The sequence below is a fragment of the Cebus imitator genome, unplaced genomic scaffold (genome assembly GCF_001604975.1).
Source record: "Cebus imitator isolate Cc_AM_T3 unplaced genomic scaffold, Cebus_imitator-1.0 Scaffold460, whole genome shotgun sequence".
In the NCBI taxonomy this organism is placed as follows: Eukaryota; Metazoa; Chordata; class Mammalia; order Primates; family Cebidae; genus Cebus; species Cebus imitator.
This window is the reverse complement of record NW_016107775.1, coordinates 229,710-256,410: the sequence shown is the minus strand read 5'-3', so window position 1 is coordinate 256,410 and position 26,701 is coordinate 229,710. Positions and strand designations below refer to the sequence as shown.

The following is a 26,701-nucleotide window of genomic DNA, read 5'->3' as shown; positions in this document are numbered from 1 at the left end:
TGTAACCTTCCAGAATTCCATCTCTACACTGGGGATCATAATATCTACCTCTCTAATGTGGGGGAGTTGAAAATAATATGTTTAAAGCACTAAAACGATGCCTGACACATTGTAGGCGTTTGAATAAAGGCCTACATCTGTTTATGTGTTCTCCTTACAAATGAACTATTATATATGGAAGTCACTGAGTGCTATGCCTTGCATATAGTGTTCCATAATTGTTTTTGTGGATGGATACAACAATTGCATTTTATTCATTTGTTGTGTATACCCACTCATGGCATGTAATAGGGAACTGTGAATACTGGTCCTTAAATATGAGAAATTCACAGTGGTGCGCCAAGAAAGGCTCCTGCTTCTAGAACTTGTCTGCAGTGCAGTGTAGACAACAAAAGTCTCCCAATTACAAATTTTATTTTTGCGTGTGCAGTATTTGTGAGGTGAAAACATTTGTGTTGATGTTCACAAATTGATGTTTTAATATTCTGAAGATTAGAGCCATATTTCAGAGAACAGATTCTTAAATGTCATGAAAATTATATCCAATCATATTCTTAATGTTTTAGAGCTTTTAGTTAATGTTTTTAAAGTTGAATAAAAGATGACCTACAGAGGTGAAATATATTTTTCTTCTCTCCAGGCTTAGGATGAGCTGTTTCTACATATTAAGTGAAACAAGATCTTGACTGATGCAGTCTGTTTCAAAAAACAGGTCAAGGTCTTCTGACATTGCTCTGGGAGAAAGAGGAATCAGAATGTCTGGGAAAAAATTGAGATGTCAGTCTTCTCTCTTTTACATGGGAAAAATACAGCAAGTTTCCATTATTATCTCAGGGTCTGAAGGCTCACAGACAGTGAAGGAAAAATTCTGTTTTAGATGCTTCTAATGTACCCAAGTCTTTCAGGAGGAACATAGAATTCTGAACTCTATTTTTGACTGTGTGTGAATAGAATGATATGCATTCTTGATTTTCACAGGGTTGCTTTTATAGCTCAGTGCCTATAGGGCAGAACCTCAGTGCCTGTAGGGCAGACAAAATAGGACTATAGAATATAGAATCCCCTAGAATAGCTGTCCTTAAAATATCATTCTAAATATTCCAAGGAAACACTGTTTATGATGGAGATAAAACCTTCAGCAATGCTTACAAATAATAATTCAAACAGCACCAAATAAAATGTATCTCACTATGGTTTGTGGTAAGCAGTGAGAGCCAGATGAAACAGCACTGGGTCACGAAGTGCTTTGGAAACCCAAAATGGCAGCCTGGATCTCTTGCTACATTGTGAATTCCTTCAGTGTCAGAGGGATATATCGTTTACCTTTGCACCACTGGCAGCAATGCTAAGACTGTCCTCTTCATGTGATTGACACTCAATAATTATATGTTGATGAAATGAGTGAAAGGTATGGTTACCACACTGACAAGGGACAGGCTTCACGCTACACTAATTAGGGCTGTAAAATATGTCATGTGGAGTTCTGAACAGATCCTCTATTTCTCTCTGCCTTTACCCTTCCTGGGAGAGGCAGGACAGACACATAGTGTACGTTGTAGCTAGAACTATCTCTGCACTATTACACTGCTCTGAACAGAATGAGTTTCTAAGAGAAATGTGCCTACATATAATTTTTTTTCCCAGAAAACTGAGCATCTTATATAAGTTGATAGTGTATCTACATTGTTGTCTTGATGCTTCTTGAATATAACTTCCTTGAAAATCACATTTGTGTCTTGTTCAGTTACACTGAGACACAGTGTTGTTTAATGGATAAAATAGGGACTCTGGATCAGACTGCCTGCAGGAGAAGTCCTGGCTCTGGCAATTACTGTGTGACCTGGGTAGGTTATATGACCTACAGTTTCTTGGTACCCTCATCTGAAAAATGTGATTAGAGGATTATTGTAGAGATGAAATAAAGTTAATGTACAAAAATAGACAAGTGTTGTTTGGCATATGATGATTCTCAATAAAGGGTTGCCATTTGACAGTATCATGTGCTCATACTTTGCAACAGAATGTAAGAAGAAAGATGCCTATTTTATAAGCAGCTACTCTATATTTGTTGCTTTACATACCTTATTTATTATGAAGCAAAGTGTTAGATCAAGCGTATCAGTCTTGCCCCCTACGCAAGGATATCTAGTAGCTGTAGGCCAAAGTGCCTATGTTAATTTCCTAAGCCTGCTGTAACAAACGACCACAAATTTAGTGGCTTAAAAGAACAGGTATTTATTCTTTTACAGTACTGGATGTCAGAAGTCTGCAATCACTTTCTCAGGGCTGAAATCAAGGTGTCAATAGGGCCACACTCCATTTGGGTATTCTAGAGGAGAATTCCTTTATTTGCCTCTTCTAGCTTCTGGTGACTGTCAACATTCCTTGGCTTGTAGAGGCATCAGTCCCATGGTCTCCATGGTCACATTGCCTGTTCCTCTGCTGTGTGTGTAAAATCTCCCTTTGCCTCCTTCTTATAAGGATACTTGTGATTACATGTAGGGCCCACCCAGATAATCCAGGATAATCTCCTTATCTTAATATATTTAACTTAATCATATATGCAAAGACCAGTTTTGGTCATAAAGGTAACATTCACAGCTTCCAGGGATTAGGACATGAATATCTTTTTGAGTGTCATTTCTCAGCCTACCACATTATTCTATAAAGATATTTCAGAGAAAGAACTCTAAGACTCTGTAATGAGACTCAGTACACTTATTAAACCATCCTCAAAGCTGGTATAAAGTAGTCAAAATAATGGAGTATCTCAGCATTGAGTATCACTAAATTTAAGTTAATCATTATTCTTTTTTATTTTTGTCCTCATTTTAAACTGATTTTTAACAATTTCTGAAACCATTTAAACACCAAGCACATTAATCCTGACAGTCTATGATTTCATATTCCCAGCAATTATCTGATTTTGTCATGATTGATGTTATCTTTAAATTATAAATGAGAAAACTGATGTTTAGAAAAGGTAAGTGCCTTGCCCAGGATTGAAACTTTGAGTAGATTCATGTTGCCAGCCAAGGTCTTTTGACTTCCAAACACACACACACACACACACACACACACACACACACACACGTATATGTACCCTTCCCTATGTGTATTTTTTTGATTTTTCTATATAATATTATTTGACTTCTTAACAAATATATATATATATTATAACATATTCTCTAAACAATATGTGTGTGTGTGTGTGTGTGTGTGTGTGTGTGTGTATTTTTAATAGGCCAATACAACAGAATAAAGTATTCTTAACATTTCATCCTTGTGACAAATTGCCTTCTTAAAAGAGCTTTTTTAAGTTTCTTTGTTTTTGTTTTTTTTCCAGATGGGGTCTCACTCTGTCACCCATGCTGAAGTGCAGTGGTGCAGTCAGAGGCCACTTCGACCTCAAACCCCTGGGCTCAACTGATTTTCCCACCCCAGCATCCCAAGTAACTGGGACTGTAGGCACCTGCCACCGCACCGGCTCATTTAAAAAATTTTTTGTAGACATGGGTTCTTGCTTTGTTGCCTAGGCCAGTCTTAAACTCCTTGGCTCAAATGATCCTCCTTCCTTGGCCTCCCAAAGTGCTGGGATTATAGGTGGGAGCTACTATGCCCAGCCTGGGTTTTTTTTAAAAAATATGTTTTAATTTTTTGAAGAATGTTATACAAATTTTATAACATTTAGGGTTTAAAAAATGTTTTGATGATGAGCCAGTCATTGTAGTTTAGAGATGATAAATATTGCTTTGTGTGAAGAAAAAGTAAAGAATAAGGAGGGAGCATTCTGGAAATTTTAATCTTTTTCTTCCCTATAGTTTAACACCCACAGTTTTTAAGAAAATATAGAGTTGCTGTAGCATAACTCCTATGGAGTTCTATTTGTGTAAAAATCAGGCTGATCTTGGTCTGTTGAGCTGCCTGTGCACAATGCAAGCATTGAAGCACTTACAGTTGTTGCCTGGCAAGGTTGAAAGACTGGAGTGAAATACTGGCAATTATAGAAGGATTAGTGGCAAGAAATAGCTGACAAAAGGAAATAGTGTGCTGTTAGATAAGGAGAAATTGGTGGCTGGCTTCGAAGAGGGCCCACATTATTAATATCTTCCTCAAATTTTTGTTTCCATTGTTTTGCTTATTCTTCTGCTGTCTTGTAATGTTTGCTCATCTGAGAATTAACAAAGCTATAATTGGAAAAGATGGTTCCCAAGTGATTTTTTTAATTGTTCGTAGTTACAAGCATGAGCTCTAGCCGTGAAAGTCACATAAAGACTGCACTTAAGTAGTTCTACATCCAGAAGAGAGAGGGGGAGGGGCCAAGTAATGACTTATTCTGTGTACATCAATTTAAAAAATTAGAATATGGACTGAAAACATAGGCAAATCTAATAGAATTATAGCAAAAATTAAAATGAGTGCATTTTGCGGTTCAGCTTATTTACCATTATGTGAGGGAAATGGAATTTTCTGTAGCTATTTTGGAGAAATAACATCAGTTTGAAAAAGAATAATAAAATGAAGCAAAACAGGAAAATAATTGTCACAGATGTTTCCTGGATATCCCTACATCATGCATTGACTAGTAAGTGTCTTTCTTTCTATTTTAAAATCCATCCAGGAACCAAGAGAAAACCAAATAGTGAGTTCTCTGGTAGGAATGGGTTTTATAGATGCAAGGAATGTAAGAATTCCTAAGACAAAGAAAGCTCTCCATCAGTTAATGTTTCCAACACAGGAATATAATAAATAGGTTAGATATTGGCAAATCTGGTTCCTAAAATGGTCAAATTGCATTATCACAAAAATGAGGCAGACATTATTTGTCTAGGTTCTGTAGTTTTTTTGTTAAAACTATGCATAAGCATATACAAAAACCTACTACTGACATCATCTTCAGTTTGATTATTCTCTCTCTCTCTGTCTTTCTCTTTTTTATTTACTTTGAAACAACCTTTGTGGTGAGGTTAATATCTGGGAAGAGCGTCCCAGAACCTAAGGTACTTTAAACCAGTGATCCCCAACCTATTTGGCACCAGGGGTGGGTTTTGCGGAAGACAATTTTTCCACGGAACTCTTTGACTCAAGCAGTCCTCCTGCCTTGGCCTCCCAAAGTGCTGGGTGTAGGGGGATGGTTTCAGGGTGAAACTGTTACACCTTAGATCACGAGGCGTTAGTCAGATTCTCATAGGAGTTAGATTCTCATACCCTCACATGTGCAGTTCACAATGGGGTTCACGCCCCTATAAGAATCTAACGCGGCTGCGGATCTGACAGGAGGTGGAGTTCAGCGGTAATGCTGGCTCCCCACTGCTTACCTCCTGCTGTGCAGCCAAGTTCCTAACAGGCCACTGACTGGTACTGGTCCTGGGGACCCCTGCCTTAGAGTATCAAATTATGATACAACATGCAAAGTTTCATAAAATGGCTAAAGTTAAAGAAGTTATTGAGAGGCAAATCTAAATGAGTTAGAATGTGGGCCTAAATTAGGGAATCAATCAGTTTTTGCAGCTTAAAAACCACCCCACATCACAGTGGCTCCAAATAACATTGCTCACTTCTGATCTTGGCTACATGTAGATGTGGGAAGGGGGGCCGGTGACAGGTTTCCATGTATTTCTTTTCTCCTAACTGAATCATGTTCTTCTCATGGTGATGGTGGAAGCCACATGGTACAAGCCCAACCATGTAAATACATTTCAAATCTCTGTGTCAAATCTGCTACCATCAAATCTGCAATGAGAATTGGCCAAAGTGAGTCACAGGACCAAGCCCAAGCTAAGTGAAGTGAAGATATTCTTCCTATGGAAGTTGGGGGAGGGGACCTAGAATTGCTGAACAATAATTCAAATTACCACAAATATAAAAACTTACTTTGCCTTGTGCATTGTAGCATGCAGAAAGAGCAGTGCCGGCTACAGTATTCCATGGGGCCTAATGCCATTTCCCAGACTGCGGTGGCTTCTAGAGGAAGCCAAAGATGCTATACACTGCAGCTACCACTTCCCATCATGCTTTGCCGCCTCCATTTCTGTTTGCTATAACCAGGAAAGGAGACTACCTGTTGGCATGCATGTGTTGTAAAGGGATGTGGGGTCCTGCAATAGAAAGAGCTTGGGCTTGTCTACAAGAGAATCATGGGCTGAATTCCAGTTCTACACCACCTATATGACCTTAGATAATATCATTACTTGCAAGTCTCATTTTCCTGAACATTTACTGAGAATAATATTTTCCTCTCAGTATCCTTGTGAAAACAAAATTATCTTGTGAGTGATGTGTCTAGCATGGTACCTGACCCCCCCAAGCAGGTGCTCTCTTCTTCCTGAAGGACCTAGAAAGAGTAAGTAGAATGAGTGATGTCAATCTCTGTGAGACAACGATTTATCTCTATATTGCTGCCTTGAATGGCACCTACCTCTGGCATTATGGTTTTACTTTTAATAAGCCTCTATTTCTACAATTATATTAAAAGATTTTTGGAAGGAAGTTTCTTATTGTGTGCTCTGTGTCTCACGTGGCACCTCGTACAGTCTCATCCTTGCAAGGCAGTATCGGAAGAGGTAGAAAAATTGCCTTCAAAATTAAGCATCTCTGTTAGTTTTGGGCCTCACCTGTAGCTGGCAATTTCCTTCTCTGGCTCTCTTATCCCCATCTCTAAAATGAGATTGGAGTCTATCCCTTACAAGTGTTCCTGACACATAGTAAATGCTTAATCAATGTGTTCTGGGTGAATGAATAATATCTGTATGAAATTTTACCAGGGCGAGCCACGGTGGCTCATGCCTGTAATCCCGGCACTTTGGGGGGCCAAGGCAGGCAAATCACGAGGTCAGGAGATTGAGACCATCCTGGCTAACGCAGTGAGACCCTGTCTCTACTAAAAATACAAAAAATTAGTCAGGCATGTTGGCATGCGCCTGTAGTTCCAGCTACTCAGGAGGCTAAGGCAGGAGAATTGCTTGAACCGGGGAGGCAGAGGTTGCAGTGAACCAAGATTGCACCGCTGCACTCCAATCTGGGCAACAGAGTGAGACTCTGTCTCAAAAAAAAAAGAAAAAAAAATTCACTAGGCTCTAAAATTCTTTAATAAAGTAGACTTCAGGCAGATAAATAAGTAAGTGAAAGTTTTTAAATAAAATGAATTAAATGTTATTTCTAAAAATGCATTATCAGATTTCATATTTCTCTTTTCAAGAAAAATAATAAATTGAAGCAAATGAAATCCTGAGAAAAAATATTGCCTTGAGAAAAGACAGATGTGGGCATGCTTTCCTTTTGAAGTAACTTGTGATTTCTATTTAACTACAAAAACAATATGCATTCAGGCAGATATCTTCCTAAGTTCATCATGTTGACAAAAATCCCTAGTAGAGTATACAATTCATCACATTTAGTCTGTCTTGATGAGTTACAGCTTTTATATGATAACTCAATGGATCTGTTGGACATTGAATAACTTTCATGGGTTCCCTATTGACTCTTAATGACAAAAATTCCTGTCAACCAAAAATACATTTACCATCAAAACACAGGAATATTCTTCATTGTATTTTTTTTTCCTGTAAACAGATTGTTTGTAAATCTAGTTTTTCTGTAAAAACTTGAAAGAAATACATCTAAACATCTTGGTCTATTAAAGTGGCAGGAGAGATGGTTGAAACCGGACTATTATGCTTTCTTGTTGAATTTCCAGCAGTAATTTATGGAACTTTGGGCAGTGTTGCTGTTTTTATCATTCCGCTGACACCAACCTCCTCTGAGAAACATTTTTTTTTCACTGCCCTTAAGAAACTGTGAAGACTTTTGAAGAGATGAGAAAGGACGGCGTATCTATTTTCTCTGTCTGTCTGTCTCTCTCTCTGGCCTTACTGTTCCAAGAAAAGAGACCAAGCAATTTCTTCAAGACCCATAGGACATTCTTAGTTGTCCTAAACTGGGTGTTTTAGGCACTGATGTATTGTTTTTAGAGCCTAGAATCTAGAGCCAGAGCTGCCTGTGTTTAAATCCTGGCTCTACCCTTTGGGCAATTTTTTAAACCTTTTTGTGGCTCAATTTCCTTACCTACAGAATGGAAATAAAAGTTACTCCTGTTGTGAAGATTAAATGAATCACTATACACTAAGGGTTTATGGTAGTACCTGGCATATAGTAAGTGCTATGTAATTATTTACTATCGTTATTATATAAATAACATCTTTCCAGGTTCATCGTTCTATTGCTGTTGGTTGAGGCTGGGTGCTATTGTGGTTATGGTTTGTCAACTTCTTTCCTTTGGTCTTTTCACCATTTTTCCATTTTTAGAAACATACGTTCAAATTTGAGGAGAAACAGTAAACTCTTTAATAAAAGCAGTTCATCAGGCAGGGAGAAATTTCTAGGCTATTTAGAGATGTTACTGTCTTTCTCTAGCTTTGGTGTGTTTTATGTTTTCCTTTGGGCAGCAAACTCATTTTGAAATTGTAAAAAGAGTTGTGAAGCTCTGGTCTTGCATCAGAATGATTTTGGATGCATCCAATTTGCATGCTGAAAATTATCTTTCCAGAAACACAAAGCCATGAGTTGGGGAAAATAATCATTTCTCCAATTCAGTGTCAGTAAAGAATTTCCTGCAGCAGGAATGAAAGACAAGCTTAGAGGATGCATCTGACAAGAAACTAAAAATAATCAGATTTTATTTATAATGGAATTCACAATGTATTAGGCACCTCTGGGGCATCGTCGTGTTCTTTTCATTAGTTTCTCATGTGTTCTGCTGTCCTCATTAAGATGTCTCCTCTCTCTGTTTCTGGAGAATTAAAGCAGAAATTTAAACTTCCAAGGCATATCAATAACCAAGCCACCTGTTGTACAGATTCTCCATATTGTTATTGTGTAAGTGCAGATGGAAAAAAGAAGAGATACAACATTTGAAAAAATTGGGGTGCTGCAAATTGGGTCAAATATTTGCCTTTAAAATTTAATGTCTTAGAATACAAATTACTTGTTTGACAAGTGTCCTAGATGGCTTATTAGAATATAGTAAGTGGGGTACAGATTGCCTGGACATTTTGCTGAAGAGAACAGCTTGTCTCTCCTGCCAAAAAAGTCATGTTGGATATGGTCCGTATATCCCTAGAATACCTATTAGGAGGCAGCCCATGACCTTTGATAATGTACAGCAGAAATACTTTATGTCTCCTAAGAAATTTCGGTTTGGCATGTGTGTTTTAAAACAATGGTAAACTGGGGTTAGGAGGTGGGGCCTTTTGTAGATCAAGAGCAGGTGGCCTACTTTTTGGGACACTCCAATGTTTAAAGACTATTAAAACAAAGGAATCAATTTTGAAAAAAACAAAACACAAATATTGTTCCTGTGAGTCTGATGAAATGCAAAAATGTGCCTGCTCTTAGATACACTTATTCTTTCCTTAAATTTAGGATGGAGACAGAAAAATGGAGAAACAATCTTACTGCTCTTGGGTATAATTCTTGTGACCTTTTTACATCTCTATGATGATAAATGCAGAAGGGGAGAGTAGGAAGTTTCATATTCTTAGGTAATCTTAAAAAAATCTGCCTCTTTTCCTCCATTTTCACAGCTAGATCCTAATCAACTTTCCTGTGGGATCTGATAAAGTTTCTGTGTCAGCCTCCTTGCCTGGCTCTTCTACTGGAGCCAAAAAAATAATTGCTCTCTCTTAAGGGTCATTTTGACCATGATATATCTGTTTATTTGAGTCCAAATTTCCTCTCAATTGCTTTTTTTTCCTTTTTTTTTTTTTTTTTTTTTTTTTTTTTTTTTTTTTTTTTTTTTTTTTTTTTTTTTTTTTGGTCAGGAAGAAAACTTTCAAGCTTGTTTTTTAAAAGTTGGAAAATACAGCAAATCACAAAAAACAAAACAAGAGAAAACTTCAAAGTTACATTCCCCATAATCCCTAAACCGTTCCTAATATTGGGGTGGATGCACATGTATGTGTATCCGTGCGTTTGACCTAGTTCTTGCAATAAAGCACTCCCAAACATAGTGGCTTAAAATACAATGGCTTTCACTTTTCTTATGACTTTGTGGGTTGATAATTTGAACGGTTCTTGGTTGGGTGATTATTGTATTCCATGTTGTGTTGACTGAGGTCACTTGGTAGTTTTTAACTGGTAGCTAGCTGGCTCTAGAGAGTCCAAGGCAGCTTTACTCACCTGCCTAGTATCTTGACCGCAATGACTCTGCTGAGCCGCTCTCCCTCACCAGATGAGCTGAAGATCTCTCCATATGGTCTCTCCAGTTGGTAGTTGGAATCTTTACACTCAGGCCTCAGGACTCCAAGAGTGAGTTTCAAGAGATAGGAAGAGGAAGCTGCCAGTGCCTTAGGGGAGGAAACCAGCATGATGTCACTTCTGCTGTGTTTAATTGGTCAAAGCAGTTCCAGAGTCTGTCCAAATTCTGACAGAAGAGTGTCAAAGGATTTGTGGCCATCTTTAATCTTCCATAATTTACCCTTTGGTCAGAAATGATTTCTATTTCTCTCATATACAAACTAGTCTTATCCTGGATCACCAAAACGTCATCCCATTACATCAGGGATTGGCAGACTACAGCCTTCCATTTATTTTCATAAAGTTTTACAGGAACACAGACATAACTTTTAATTTATATGTTGTCTGTGGCTACTTTCATGCTGTAACAGCAGAGTTGGATAATTGTGACAGAGGCCTTACGGCCTGCAAGTCTAAAATATTTACTGTCTGGTCACCTCCTATCAGCTCAAGGATCTCATCTTCTAAATTAAGGCAACATACAGATGAGGGTCTTCAAGCACAGTTCATCGAGTACAGTTACTTTCTATCTGAAGGCCTGTGAACTCAAGAGACTAACTTCTACAGTACACATGGCAGCTCAGAGACAGGGGAACCCCAATGGACACCTCCTTTCAAAAAGAATTGGTAGGCACATAGTAGGCACTAGGGCCTAGCAATTCTAAAGTCTAGTCAAGCATGTTTTGCCAGTTCCTTGATTATGGCCTTGGCCTTCTCCTTGGGAAGACTTTTCCATGGCTCGTGGCTCAATCTTTTGGGCTTTTGGTTAGGCCAAAATTATCCTTCCTTTTCTCTGTGACCTGTGTTTAGAGCTGAGTAGATTTCTCAGCCTGCTTCCTACCCAAAGAAGGTTGGGATCCAGTGGTGTCTTTTCATTCTGAACGGTTTGTGTCTTCCAGCTAAAGTGAATAAAATTATTTTATAAACTTTATGAATTTGTTAGGCATTAATTTATAATAAACTTCTTTAGACAAAAGCCACACCAATATGTTTTTCTTAGATACGTCCTTCTCTACATTTGGCAGCTGTGAACCTGCTATAGATAATGCCCTGATGATTCTGAAAAGTCCAGCTGCTTAACTGAGATGGTCTAGAAGTATACCCCAGAGAATCCTACTAGGACTTAAATATTTCTGAATGGTTTTACACCCATGCCTTGGAATCTTTAACTTGAAGTCATGCTTTACTGATGGAACTCTGGATTTGAGCTTTGCCTTGAAGCTATTTCATTGAGAATATTTTGCTGGGACAGACTGGGTATAAGGAATAGTTTTTAACTTTCAAACTAAGCAAGTCCTAGCTTCTTCATATTTACTCTAAGTTATTATGGAATAATTAATAGTTCCTTTTTAAGCCTGCCAGTCTTCTCTAGTCTGTTGTCATAGAAATCTACAAGCAAGTTGTCACCTACCCTCTGCAGGGCAGTCTCCCCAGAGCAGATTCCTGAATTCATTAGGCATCCTTTCTATTTTCCACATGACCATAGGTGTCAGTGTTGCCAAACTTTCCACAAGTTACCTTTTTCACCCTCTTCAAACTCCCACCACCAGCCTCCCTAGGCCCCTTGAGCTTCTTCTTGTTGCCCAGTCCCAGAACCAGTGGCTCATATTTTAGATTTTTTGTTTGGGCATCATTCCATTTCCAGGTACTGAATTCTTACATATTTATTGCATAATTACTGACATCATTCTCTTTTACCTCTCCTCTCCTATAACTTGATATATTCTCTCTCTTACACAGGCACCAAATTAAATTACTCTTTCTCATTCTTTCTCCAGGTCTTTTGCAACAATGACTATGTGTTTGGAATATTCTGAGTTGAGATTTGTGTGTCAAGGAATCCCTAAGTCAAATATAATTGTTTACACCTATATTATTTCCTAGGATTGCTTTCCTTAATCTCTTTTAATGCTGCAAGTTGGCAGGAAAAAAAATTGAAAGAGAAAAACAGAAGGAAATTAAATATAAGGACAGGAGAAAGGTCATAGGCAGCTACCTCTTTACCTTTGGTGTAGTTTAGTTTATGAGTTTAGGTAGTAATTTAAGAAGGGCTTGGTAGTTAAGTGTGTCATGATAAATGGCCATAGCATGGACTCTGGCCCTTTTTTCCTTTTATTGGTTCACCATTCCTGAATTCGCTACACATCTTCAACCTAATAGATGGGCAAAGCGGAGAGATTGGCAGGTGAGCGTGGGCTGTGTATACAAACAACCAGTTGCTTCTGGGTTGCAAATACTGTTTTGTGTCAACTGGCTTTTGGTTAACTGTCTTAAATCACTACCACTATTTTCTTAGGCCTGTTAGGGTAGTGATTCTTGGAGAGGTAGTGGAGTGGGAATGGTAGAGAGGAAGGAAATGGAGGAAAAGAAGTATATATACAGAAAAAAAATCGCCTGGACAGCTTATTCAAAATATACATACCTTGAATTCCCAAAAGGAATCACTAGAGAGGTGGTGGTTGTTTTTTCCAAGGGCCCTTAGTAGTTCTATAGTATCTTCTTCAAAAATTGGGCTTTTAATTCTATTTTATCAAACAATTCTGCTTGCTTTACAATTTTTTCAGCTCATGGTTGGGCGCCGGATTCATGGTCAGAACTTTATAGTACAGAGCTCTGAAGAAGTCACTTCTACCCCTTTGAGAGCCTCATTTAGCACCCATCCTTCCTATTTTACAGAGGAGTTTCAAATACTATAATGGATGTGAAGTACCTGAAAACTCTAAAGAACTCTGAGCCTCATTTCGAAGGGCCTTTGAAAGGCTTTCCTGTGGAAGAAGCATTATCCATGTTGGCTGTGGTCTCATGGGTAGCACAATTTAAAATGAAACTAAGTCAGCTTCACTTTTCGCTGCACACTGCAAGTGTGGGCAGCCAGCTACTCTGCATTTGTGAGGCATTAAAACATCAAGAAAGACTTCCAAGGGGGTATTCAAAATCCAATCAGGCAACCATTAGGAACTCTTCCTCCTCAAAGGAATAGAAGGGTTCACCTGGAGTCCTGAGGATGATTTTTTTTGGAGAGGTCCCTTAGGGTGTTTGGGCTCTCCCCAGTTACGTATGGTGGGAGTAAAGGGGGTGCTTTGTTTTTCTTTTCAAGTTGAGGGAAAGAGGTTTTAGTGGACTGAACCACTGTTGAGAGCTAGACTTACTTCTTTTAAAGTTCCTGTCTGACTTATTCAAAAATATATCCCCATAGCTGGAGACTATGGCTATCTGGCTGTGACTGTGGTGAGGAGAGAGGTAGATACAGTGACACTGACCTGCTCAGAAATTGGGCTTTTAATGCCATTTCACCAGACCATTGCTACTTGCTCCTTTAGAGTTGGTCTAGCTAAGGATGTGTGGTTATTTTCTCTGAGCTGGATAATGTCACACAGGAGGAGTTGTCTTGGATCTCGCTCCAGAGTGTCACAGAAGAAGGAGACTGGGATGGCAAGAGAAGTACCAGCAAGAAATCAGACAATGGTGGGATGTCAAGGGGCTTCCAGGAATCCACAAAGTGGTTTTTGAGAGAAAGTCCAACTTTAAATTTCTGCCAAGATCGGACAGCATCAAAATTATATTGCCATGACAGTACCAATGAAAATGAGATCTTTCTTGACCTTTGCCTCTTGTCTTTCTCCATCCTTAGCCTGGAGGCAGCAGAGGTAGCCTAGTGAGTGACTGGGACGAAAGTGCCAGGTGGGGAAGAAGAGAGAGATGTATATGATCACGAGTATAAAGAGAAAAGTCATGGGGACTTTCCAAGTGTTTATAGGGGCCTGAAAACAAAAGAACCAGCTCCTCAGAGCAAGCTTTAACAGCAGTGACAGTAAATACGTTTATTTTCTGTTGCACCTTTGGAGTCTTAACTTGCTCAGTGCAATGATTGCACAGATGCTTGTGTTAGAACCTGGTGGTGGAAGATGCAGACTTATTTCTAAGAAGACATTTGTAACCATGAAAGTTGTTCAAAAGAAGTTCTTCAATAGAATATCTTTGTTTGACTTAATTATAAAAGTTGTGGTAGCTACAAAATTAGGACTCAAAAATATGCTATATAATGTTTGTTCACTGTCAGTGCTTATCAGTTCTTTTCTTCCCCCCTCACCTTATTTTATAAGTTACTTTTGGCTGAAGCTAATACAAATTGCCACATTATTCCACACTATTTCCTGGTCTTACCTGTACAGATAACATATTGATTTAGCTACTAGGATGTTTTTTAGTTTTCAGAAATGTAGGCAAAAGTTGAAAGCTATATCTCATGTCAGAAAACCTACTGACTTATTGAGGGAGAGATAACATCCACAGATAATGAGGAAAGAATCTTTTCTCATGCTATGGACCATATTTTAATTCCAAGAGCTTGTCTGATTAATTCTCGACTAAAATATGGTGGGCAGTAGATGTGAAGGTATGAAAGACATCTAATTTGGCACAGCTGCCCAGAATGAGTGTCAAGGTAACAGTCCAACTGCTCATCTGAACCGGAAACTGATAACAAATTCTTTGGGAAATACTTTTCAGAGACTGGAGAAGTCTCTTATTTTGAAAAGTTCTTCTCTATGCTATTTTCAGGCATTGAGTAATGCAAACCGTTTTCTAGCTGAACTTAGCTGACTACTTGTAAAAAAAGTCAAATAGTAGAAAAGGAGATGTAGAATTCTTTTTCTTTCTTTCTTTCTTTCTTTTTTTTTTTTTTTTTTTTTTTTTTTTTTTTTTTTTTTGACTCTTCTGAGTTTTCTGGGAACGACTTGGGAGCTTTTCCTTTACACCCAGGCTTTCTTCATAAAAATGAGCACAAGTTTGATCTATACTCTAACTTTATAGTCTTTTACTTAAAAATATCCAGTCTAGTAGATGCATTTTTAGGGCATATGGCCAGCCACAACCCCCTTTCCCTTAGAGCTACACTGTCGCTACCCACCCAAATGGGCAGGCCTAACAGCAATGCACACAACTCTTCCTCTTGGGCCATAGCAGATCAGACTAGAGATAAACTTCTGAGTATGGTGGGTCAATTTAGTCTTTTTTCCAGGAATGTGGAATTGAGATTCAGAAGTGCTAGTTGATTTATTCAGTTGTCTTAATTGAGTAACATCAATTTCTGAATAGAGGAAGGAATTTGCACTGTGCTGGCCATTTTGAGTCACATTGGCTTCAAAGAAAGATAAATATGAAGCCAACATGCTGGGTATATACCCAAAGGAATAGAAATCATTCTACTATAAAAACATATGCTCATAGATGAAGTGAGGAGACCACAGAGATGGACAGAATGAGAGCAAGAGTGTGAAAGAGAGACCAGAAGAGCAGTTACCTTGGTTTTGGATGGATTTCCTCTGATGTTCCTAGTCTTTGCTAATGCCATTGATAGGCCTTTGATTCATGGCATACCTCAAGCCCCTCATAACATTTTTTCCCTTTTACTTGTTATTTGTCCTTTTTGGATTAAGTGGGTTTTATTATTTGCAATCAAAAAACAAAAGTTACTGGAATATTCACCCAATTGCAAAAGTAAATTTTGACAGTTCAACACACTCTTTGACTTCCATTGCTAGTGACTGATCACTTAGAAGGCTTCCTCTAATGCCAACTCAGTAATCTCAAAGAGCATATTATTTATATTCCCAAATTTTCATGGTTGTTTGCTCCTGTGTCTTAAAGTCTCTGAGAAGCGCACTCAACTTTTTATCTATCATTGCAGGAAAACAGACCTTAAGAATACATCATAAGCCAATATTTATGTCCTTCTCTGAAACTAGGACTTCTCTATGCTATGTCTTCTTCTACTTAGCACCACTCGAATCATAAAGACCAAGATTCAAATCCTCCAGACTTTTCTCAAATGATGAAATTGTGCTAATGTTAAAAATCAATATGGACACCACACGTTTCTCTCAAGACTTCTTAGTTTCTTCTGTTGCAATTTATAATGTGGCCTTTAATTTAATTTTTGTAATTTTTTAAAATTAAATTTTCAGTTCCAGGATACATGTGCGGGATGTGCAGTTTTGTTACATAGGTAAACATGTGCCATGGTGGTTTGCAATTACTAAAATGTCAAAAAAACAACAGATGCTGGCAAAGCTGTGGAGCAAGGGGATGCTTATACACTATTGGTGAGCTGCAAATTAGTTCAATGACTGTGGAAAGCACTTTGGAGATTTCGTAAAGAACTTAAAACAGAGCTACTAATTGACCCAGCAATCCCATTATTGAGTATATAGCCAAAGAAAAATAAATTGTTCTACCAAAAAGACACATGCACTTGTATGTTCATCACAGCACTATTTGTGATAGCAAAGTCATGCAAACAACCTAAATGCCCATAAAAGACTGGATAAAGAAAATGTGGTACATATATACCATGGAATACTACACAGCCATAAAGAAGAATGAAATCACGCCCTTTGCTGCAACATGGATGAAGCTGGGGACCGTTATTCTAAGTGAATCAATGCAGGAAAGGAAAACCAAACACCTCCTGTTCTCAGTTACAAGTGGAAGCTAAACCCTCATGGACATAAAGACAGCAATAATAGATACTGGGACTACTAGAGGGAGGATGGGATATATGTATTGAAAAACTATTGGATACTATGCTCAGTACCTGGGTGATGGGATCAATTGTATCCCAAACCTCAGTGTCATGCAAAATACCCAGGTAATAAACCTGCACATGTACCCCATGAATGTAAAATAAGTTGAAGTTATTAAATAAATAAATGTATTTTTAAAAACTTAGTGTTTGTCTCTGAAAGCAATCTTATTAATCATATTGACCAGATTTTGCACTTATTTATTGTCTACTGATTTGCTCCAAGATTGGGAACTGTGTTTAAATTTACCCTATATAACTGAGAGATTTTTGTCCATCTTTTCCTTGAATTTCTATCAGCTTTCATTCTCTCGGCCAGTTATTATTGCTCTCTCATCGTGTTTTAGGCCGTGTACAAGGCTCTGGCTCTACACTGATGAACAGTAACAATGAAAAAGACTTGGTATTGCTCTTATTGGGAGAAATGGATATTAAGTATATAAATGAGCATAATAATAATTAGCATTGGTGATAGGAGTTCTGAAAGAAACAAAGTGAAATATGGAAGGCGACAGAGGAAACACAATGGTTGAGGAATCAGGGAAGGCTTCTTAGCAGAGGTGACATTTTGTCCATGATGGAAGGGCTGAGGAAAAAAGCCAGAGGAAACAGCCTCCAGACAGGGAAGTGAGGGTTTTGAGATCTTTAGGATTTGAATTAAGTTTGGAGGGCAGTGACCTTTACCTATATGAAAAAGCTGAGCTGGGAAAAACTGTGGCATGTTGGAATATTTTAAGGGAAGCCAATGTAGAATCCATTTATAACACATATTTTACAGTATCCCTGTTACTATCCTGAAATGAAATTCACATGTACTTAAATACATAATTTCAAAAAGAATCAATATGCCTTAACTGGAATACAAAAAAATAAAGTCAATAAATGTATTGCAAGTTAATAAGAGTATTAATGTGTGAATTCTTGGCCACAAATATTCTAGAAGGTATAATGAAGTTGTCAGATGTTTGTAATCCAAACATCAAATCATTATGAATGAAACACAGCATAGATTGATTCAGTTATGTTGGTTGATAAGTCATATTTCATGAGTTAGATTGCTATCGGTGACATGATATTCCTACGTGAGGAACGCTGTTTGGTAAATTTCTGTATAAAATGAAATACCACTTCCCTTCATTAACACAGAAGTCATTTATATTAAAACCCTGCAAAAATTATTTGTTAAATATAAAAATATAATCAGGTTCTGGTAATACATTTAGAAGAGATGTTTTAACTTACATGAATGTTTAGTAGGATATTCTAAAGTTGTGTGGAATGAAGAAAGTTTCTTTACCATGCTAGCTCTACCCATTAAATGTTAATAGTGACGTCCAGTCACTCTGATAAACAAAAATGTACTTACCAGGGAATGTGCTGCATCCTTACAAGCCACTGGAGTTGAGCCTTTTGACTAATTGGAAGAGATATGCAAGATGAGGCTGGAGAATGGGCAGAGCTGGGTCATCCAGAAAGTCTACAACCCAGTAGGTAGGTCAAAGAGTTGCAGGCTCCTTCAAAGTCTCGTGGGTCTTTGCATAAACTTTTGACTTTTCAGTCTTTTGGCTTTGTTTTATGACTATTTCTTATAAACAATGTATTTTTTTTCTGAGTTATTTTTAGATTCACTTGAAGAGACATTATCAACCCCTTGGGTTTCTAGGTTGCAAATCACTGCTGTTTATACACAAACCAGAGCAATGTCAATAAACAGAGGCTGTTCAAAATGTATTTGATAAGCAAATACAAATCAACTACTTCCTTTCCTTTTCTTCCATCTTTTAGTACACATCTTGATTTTATTTTATATGTGGTTATTTGTAAACTTTCCTAAACCATTCATTAATGTTTTCTGTAATTATCAAAATCAAGAGTGAAATAGTTTATTTTGAAACCTCTTTATTCAAGAGGGCTTGTATTCTTCCCTTACTACTTGTCTTTGTTAATCAAATCTTAGAGTTTGGATCTATTTTATAACTAAGACTTTGTTTCATTAAGAAGCCTTTCTTTCTGACATTTACCTTTAGTTTTATAACTAGATTTGCAATTATTTGGATATCTGCTTTTAATTGGTCTCCATGTTCACTGCCTATTCTTTTATGCTGACTTTTCTGTTCCTGAGTGTTAATTATATCTCTTCTTCTGTTTGTCTTCAAATAATTTTTTTCAAGAGGGGTACAAAGGTGGTGTCTTTCCAGAGATGTCCTATTTGATCACCTTCAGTAAGAGGCCACTTGGATAAGTATTGAATTCTTGGGTCACAACCCTTGAATAATTAGCTCCTGAATAACTGAGAGTTGATTTGAATAACATAGCATTTTAAAGATCACTGTTTCCAAGAACACTCTTATTTACACTGTTTTGAAATGTAATTTTTTCAAAATAGATTTTTGTTTCAGCTTCTATATGTGGAGCAACTTCTTTATTGCTAGACATGAGATGCCCTATCCCACCTCTGTCTTAGAAGATCAGATACAACAGACATTAGAGGGTTTGGCAGTCATTCATTCTTTCATTTATTCAACCAAGAATACAAAGGTGTATGATTTACCTAACTTTTATTGGGCAGTTACAGTTTTGGCTTATAAACACCATTCAAAAGAAGAGGAAGTTATGATCCCTGACATTTGAGGAATTTACTCTCTGGTTGGAGACAAGAAATCTATAAAAATAGATGGGGAGCCAGTGATAAGGCTGTGTACATATAAGGCATGTCTGTAAAGCAATGAGATAGAGGTTTCATGCCAGAAGTAAAAAACTGATAATATCTACACACTCTTAATATACATAAAAGACATAAAAGTACTTATTTATTTAATTTTGCATGTACTGTTTGCGCATCTCTGCTTGGGATATTGAATACCTATCCAAAAATGATTAAAATTGAGTAAGGAACTCAGTTTACAGAACAGTGAGGAAGAGAATCAGTCGTAAGAAAATGCATCTGGAGTAAAACTGGACAGTAAAGACTTTCTGGAATAGGCATATCGTTATGCTATCTCAGTGTGTTACTTGAGTAGATATATAGTTAAACAGAAAGGATGTAAAACCTCAGGCTGAAGGTAAAATGCCATTATATTTATGATTCTTTTTCTTTTGTTGAGTACAGGGGACTTTATTGATGGTACATGACAAGGTGGGGCTCCCTAGGCTTCTCCCATTCTTCAGGGGTCAGGTGTGGAAACTGTACTGAAGGGAGAGTCTCAGCGTGGTCAGGAACAGAGTGTGGCAGGGACTTGCCAGCGGCTGAGGGCCTCTGTCTTCCTGTTGTGTTCTCACTGGGGCTGGTGGTCTAGGGGGCTCTTACTCCTTGGAGGCAATGTGTCCCATAAACTCTACCACCCTGTTGCTCTAGCCAAATTCACTGCCATACCAGAGTATAAGCTTGACAGAGTGGTTGTTGAGGGCAATGCCAGCCTCAGCATCAAAGGTGGAAGGATTGGTGTCACTGTTAAAGTCGGAGGAGACAACTTGGTGCTCAGTGTAGCCCACGATGCTCTTGAGGGGGCCCTTCAATGCTCCTTCATTTCCTTCTTGATGTTACCGTATTTGGCAGGTTTCTTCAGATGGCAGGTCAGCTCCACAACCAACATGTTGGCAGGGGGACACAGAAGGCCATGCCAGTGAGCTTCTCATTTAGTGTGGGGATGACCTTGCCGAGGGAGCACTGGTTAATTGCAGGGATGATGTTCTGTAGAGCTCCACAGCTGTCATGCCAGTTTCCCAGAGGGGCTGTCTTCATCTTCTGGGTGACAGTGATGGCATGAACTGTGGTCATAATCCCTCCATGATGCCAAAGTTGTCATGGATCATATTGGCTGGGGCTGCTAAGCAGTTGATGGAACAGGATGCATTGCTGATGATTGTGAGGTTTTTGTTTGTTTTTCTCATGATTCACACCCATTACAAACATGGAGGCATCAGCAAAATGGGCAGAAATCATGACCCTTCTAAGTGAGCCCCAGCCTTCTCCAATGTAGTAAAGATGCTTGTAGATTCCACAGCATAATCAGCACTGGCACCTCCCTGTTTGATTTGGATGGGATCTTGCTCCTGGAAGATGGTAATGGGATTGCCTTAGATGACAAGCTTCCCATTCTCAACTTTGATGGTGCGTGGAACTTGCCATGGATGGAATCACTGGAAAATGTGGCCCATGTAGGTGAGGTGAATGAAGAGGTCATCGAAGGTAACAATATTCACTTCGCCAGAGTTAAAAGTAGTTCTAGTGACCAGGCACCCAATAAGGACAAATCTGTTTACTCTGGCCTTCACTTCAACCATGGTGTCTCAGGGACACGGCTGGCACTGCAAAAGATGTGGCTGTCTGCAGAATTGGAGGAGCAGAAAACCTGTATTTATGATTGATGTATAATTGCATCAACAGAGAAGAACTGTTGGTGCTGAGCATGCCTCTTGCACATTTGGCATCCAAAACTATTGCTTGATCTGATTTTGTTTCAATCTAGAACATTTTTTGGTAATATTAATATTTGGAGAATTTCTGCTCAGCTCCTCTTCAGAGAATAGAACACATTGATGGTAGAATTGGTAAATGGTAAACTAATATAGATGAATCTAAAATGTTTTGTAATGATTGATTTTGTGTCACAGGGTGCCCAGATATTTGTTTAAACATTTTTTCTGTGTGTGTTTGTGAGCGTATTTCTGGATAAGATTAACATTTAATTTTGTAAACCGGGTATAGCTGATTGCCCTGCACAGTGTCCCCAGGCCTCATCTGATCAGTTGAAGACTGAATAAAAAGAGAAGGCCGAGTAAGGAAGAATTCACTCTCCCTGCTTGACTTCCTTTGAGTTGGGACATCAGTCTCTTCCTGCGTTTGGACTTGAACTGAGACCAAAACTTATACCATCAGCTCTCTTGCTTCTTGGGCCTTCAGACTTGGACTGGAGCTATACCATCACCTCTCCGAGCTTGCTGACTCTCTTAGCCTGCATATCTTGGGGCTTGTCAACCCTCATATTGCATCAGCCAATTCCTTATAGTAAATCTCTCTCTCTCTGCACACATACATGCGTGTGTGTGCATAGCACACAGACACACACACACACATACACACACACACACACAGAGTTCTGTTCTCTAGAGAATCTTAATACACATTTTGGTATGGAGTCTAGAGGAACAGAATCTTAAGAATGAGCTTTCTGAATTGGTTCTGGGGTTTCTGGAATTGGCTCTCTAATGTAGTTGTATTTAGAGATGCTCGTAACTCTACAGTATTTCCAGCAGTAAAGACAGCATTGATAGTACCTGTTGTGCTCTGGTGATAGCGATGCACAGAATAGCACCATTTGATGTTCTTAACCACTTATAGGAAGTAAAGATCAGAATGACTTTATATGATACTTTGTTACACTTTTGGCAAACTAATGAGTATAACGAGATTGGTTGGTTGCTCCTGTTGTCACTAGACAAAGTGGGAACAGAAAAGGATGAGCTCAGGGATTTGAGTATGGTAAAGATCAGCGTCCCAGAGGCTGATGGGTGGATCATAGGCATCCCTTAGCCTATTTACATGAAAGGGTGCTTGTAACAGGTGTTAACAGACTGGGTGAGTAATTTGAGGGACTTGCTCCAATACTGGGAAAAATGAAAACATGTGACCATCTTGGAAAGTGTTTAAGAGCAGGGACAAGCTTTGTTCAATTTTGAAAAAATTGCACATCCGTGGGCTTGGGTATCTTTTTACTGGTGTGCATTCAGTAAAGGCTGGTTAAACTGGACCACATTCTTGATGATGGGGCATTTCCTTTCCTGCTGAGCCTTTTCAGTAGCAATAGAATTGTCTAGTAGGTGAAGAATGAGTGCTAAGGTGCAATGTTCTGTCAAACTAATAAGGAAAGTTTATTGATATAAATTCGCCTTACTCCAGAATAAGTATATTTTGTCTGGCACTGTCTTTTTTATTTTATAGCTGGCTTGACTACTGGCAAGAAACTCAGGGCATATAAATTCTAACTTGGTTTTGACTGTAGGAAATTACATGGCATCTCTTGGCCTTCAATTTAAGTAGGATAATCATATTAACCAAATCATTATGCTGTTATAAAATATATTTTAATAACAATATCCCTATACCAAAGAATCCCTTTGGTGGTGAATAAAAAGTTGGTATAAAGAGGTGGTAATTTCCAGCTCAGCAGGAGGGAGAGAACTACAATGGGAAATATTGAGGTTCTTTAACCCCATCAGGGAACAATTACAATAATCATAGTAACAATAATAATGGCAAAAAACCCAATAGTACTTGCCATTTATATTATGTTAGAGCCGGAAATTCTATAAGACGGAGGGCGGCACCCTGGTTAGAGTGGGGTAGTGAGGCCAGGAGACACCTTGAGGTTGGATTGGTATAGCACTTTACCTTCCACTGAGAAGAGGACAACAGTTAGGATCAAAAGAATGGGGATGGGCCGGGCACAGTGGCTCGTGCCTGGCCAAAATGGTGAAACCCTGTCTCCACTAAAAATACAAAAAATTAGCCGGGTGTGGTCGCAGGCACCTGTAATCCCAGCTACCTAGGAGGCTGAGGCAAGAGTATCGGTTGATTCTGGGAGGCAGAGGTTGCAGTGAGCCAAGATTGAGTCACTGCACTCCAGCCTGGGCAACAAGAGCAAGACTCTGTCTCAAAAATAAATAAATAAATAATAAATAAATAAATAAATAAAGAATAGTGATGGGGCCGGGTAAGTGGAGGAATCAGGGTGCGGGTGGCACATATCAAACTGCCTCAATCTTGTGGGCTGAATTTTTCTAAGCCAAGCAGACACCTAACTACCAAATGAAAGACCCGGTGATTTTTTTTGTTGTTGTTACACACATCCTCACTGAGCAGTGATGGTTTTAAATGCATTCATCCAAGCCTGTGCCTTTGACAGTCAGTTTTCTCTAAGAATTTATCCCTGTCGGGCACGGTGGTGCGTGCCTGTAGTCCCAGCTACTTGGGAGGCTGAGGTGGCAGGATTGCTTCAGTTGAGGAGTTCTGGGCTGTAGTGTGCTATGCTGATTGGGCGTCCACACTAAGTTTGGCATCAATATGGTGACCTCCCGGGAGCAGGGGACCACCAGGTTGCCTGAGGAGGGGTGAACTGGCCCATGTTGGAAACAGAGCAGGTCAAAAACTCCCATGCTGATGAGAAGTGGGATTGTGCCTGTGAATAGCCACTGCACTCCAGCCTGGGCAGCATAGTAAGGCCCCATCTCTATTAAAAAAAAAAGAATTTATCCCTAATGTTGACAGGATAATATTATCTACTAGCACATGAGCTCATGTGAAGTTTCATAGCTGTAATTAAAGATGTATAAAAGGCATGTAACACTTTCAACTCAAGTCACATGCTGGTCTGTTTTATCAACTATTTGCAAAAGTTCTCCTGATTGGTGATTAAATGTGGATTAACAATCTGAGTTTCTTTCTTCAGGGTTATCATTTAGATTCTTCAGCAGAGTACTTGAGCCATGCCTTGAGACACATACTCCAAGTTGCTGCGCCCAGTTTTAAACTCCAGATTGAGCTTTACATATTAAATGTGCACATTTGTTTTCCAATTTTTGAGCTTTGCCAGGGGCGCCCTCTCTAATTAATCATCCCTTGGGTTTAGAAAACTTCTGCCCAATACTTTCTGATTTGTTAAAAGAAAGACCGAAGGTTTTAGTTTGAAAAAGGCCTTATCTGATAAACATCACATGATAAGGATTTTGACATTTAAGTACGTTTTCTTTTTAAATCCAGTGGCTTTCCAAAGTAGAAAGATGGAGTGTGTGCATACATTCACTATCCACCAACATAAGCAGAAAGAAAGCTGGATACATTAAAGGAAAGAAATGGCTATTTAATAGTTCTTTTATTTTCCATTCAGATCACATACACATTAACCAAACGAGGCCTCACAGCGCGGAATCCGATATTATAGCAATGTTTTCAGGAAGCAATAATTGAATACTCCTCATTAAAAAGGTTCATAAAAGAATCCTATTAAAACCAATACAAATAATAAACCTTGAAAATGCTGCTTTAAATTCCAAGAGGATGGCGAAGATCTGTGATAGTAACAGTCTTCCTGTTCATAGAGTGATTTTGAAAATCCTGTGGGCTGATTGTTTCCAAGCCAAGCAGGCGTCTCACTACCGAATGAGAGACCCAGGGACTATCTTAAATGCTTTCTATCCGAGCCTGTTCTTTTCACAGTCTGTTTTCTCCAAGAATTTATCCCTAATGCTGACAGGATACCCAACCGAAAGGCTAATTATTTTTAATCACTTAATTAATAGGTAATTCTTACAAAGAGCCCAACACCTGAACCCACCAAGTCCTCTTTGCATGGGCAAATCCAGCTAGTTAGATGCGCTAATTTCACTAAATGAAAATTTGGACAAACTGTATGTTACTGCAAATAATGGTAAATGTATGCAATTCAAAAATAGTAATAAAAAAGTTATTTTTTGTTCCCTTTTTAATCACCGAGACGGCTGTGGAAGGCCCCAAATGCACAGGGCATATGGCTTACCTTACCACCCCAGATGGTGCTGCTGGCCCACGCTCCCTGGCGTCCACACTGTCAGTCTTTCTTTGTTCCCTTGGCCCTTACCCCATCTCCTCAGCCTTCCAGCTGCATTGTTATTGTATGCTGCTGTTTCTCAACAATCTCTTATTTTCTGTTATGTCTCAAGATGTTTTCTTCTTCTCAGGGGTTTTCCAAGCTTCTACCACACTCAGGTGCTCAGACCTGTTTATGGTCTGGCTTCTGAAGGAGATCAAAGTGCATATGGACAGGCAGTTATGTATTAGCCAAGGATTGCTAATGCATTTCTTGATTGTAAATCTCAGAGAAATAAGACAAAAGATCTTAGATTTTTATACACTCTGGTTCAGTGGTTTCTCAGCATTTCTAATCTGAAAGAATAAGGCATGCCTTTTAGCTAAGCACTTTCTGTTTTGTGTTTCTTAAAAGCCGTGTAGTGGCTGTTGTTGACAACACGGTAGTCATTTAATAAACCCTGAATGTCTGTAGCATTTCTTCTCATACATTTCAGTGAATGCTCTTCTTTTCTGTGTTTATTTTTTATTTTTTTTCCATGTACTTTTTCTTGTATCCTCTTATTACTCTTCAGCCTTTGGATTCTAGATCAGTGGTTCTCAAACTTTGCTTCATCAGAACACCTGAAGTGTTTGTACAACACAGATTGCTGGATCTTATGCCCACGCTTTTCGATTTGGTAGGTCCAGGTGGCCAGGGAATTTGCATTTCTAACATATTCTCAGGTGATCCTGCTGCTGCTGGTTCAGGGACGGCACTTTGGGGGAACTGCTGCTCTACAGAGAACAGAAACTAGAGGTGAAGTGTTTTAGCTTGAGGGTCAGTTGTAATCTCTGCTTTGCTACCTTTCTAGCTGGGCAGTCTCTCAGCTGATAAAGCTCCCCCAAGTTCAGTTTCTTCGCTGTTAAAGTGAATTTATTAAAACATCGCTAGCAGGGTTGTTTAAAGGAAGAAATTAGATAATGTTTATTAAGCCTTTGAAAAAAAAGTGATCATGGTGGGTGTTTTGTTGTTATTATCTTTTATTTCTTCCTGAGGACTCAATTTTTAGGACTTCTAATTGAATCATAAAGGATCTTTCTAGCATCCAATTTGGTTAAGGAAAGTGTGTGTCTGTTTAGAAAATAAGAAAATAAAATCCTTTTTGGAGGATCTTGACCAGATAATGATTCTAAAATACACCTGGACATGCTCAATAAAGGTCAAGAGAATTTTGAAAGGAGGCTCCTCTTTTGATTGGGATGTTACCACAATCAAAAAC

The 26,701-nt window shown here is 38.6% G+C and overlaps 1 long non-coding RNA gene across 1 annotated transcript; it reads right to left on the bottom strand.

Annotated features, from left to right (window-relative positions):
• Window positions 1–8,658: 8,658 nt before the first annotated feature.
• Window positions 8,659–25,638, bottom strand: LOC108291578. The gene is made up of 3 exons (XR_001819955.2): window positions 25,411–25,638; window positions 10,177–10,409; window positions 8,659–8,788 (listed from the first exon to the last, which is right to left on the bottom strand). It is a non-coding gene; the product is annotated as an uncharacterized LOC108291578 (long non-coding RNA).
• Between the last annotated feature and the right edge of the window lie 1,063 nt (window positions 25,639–26,701).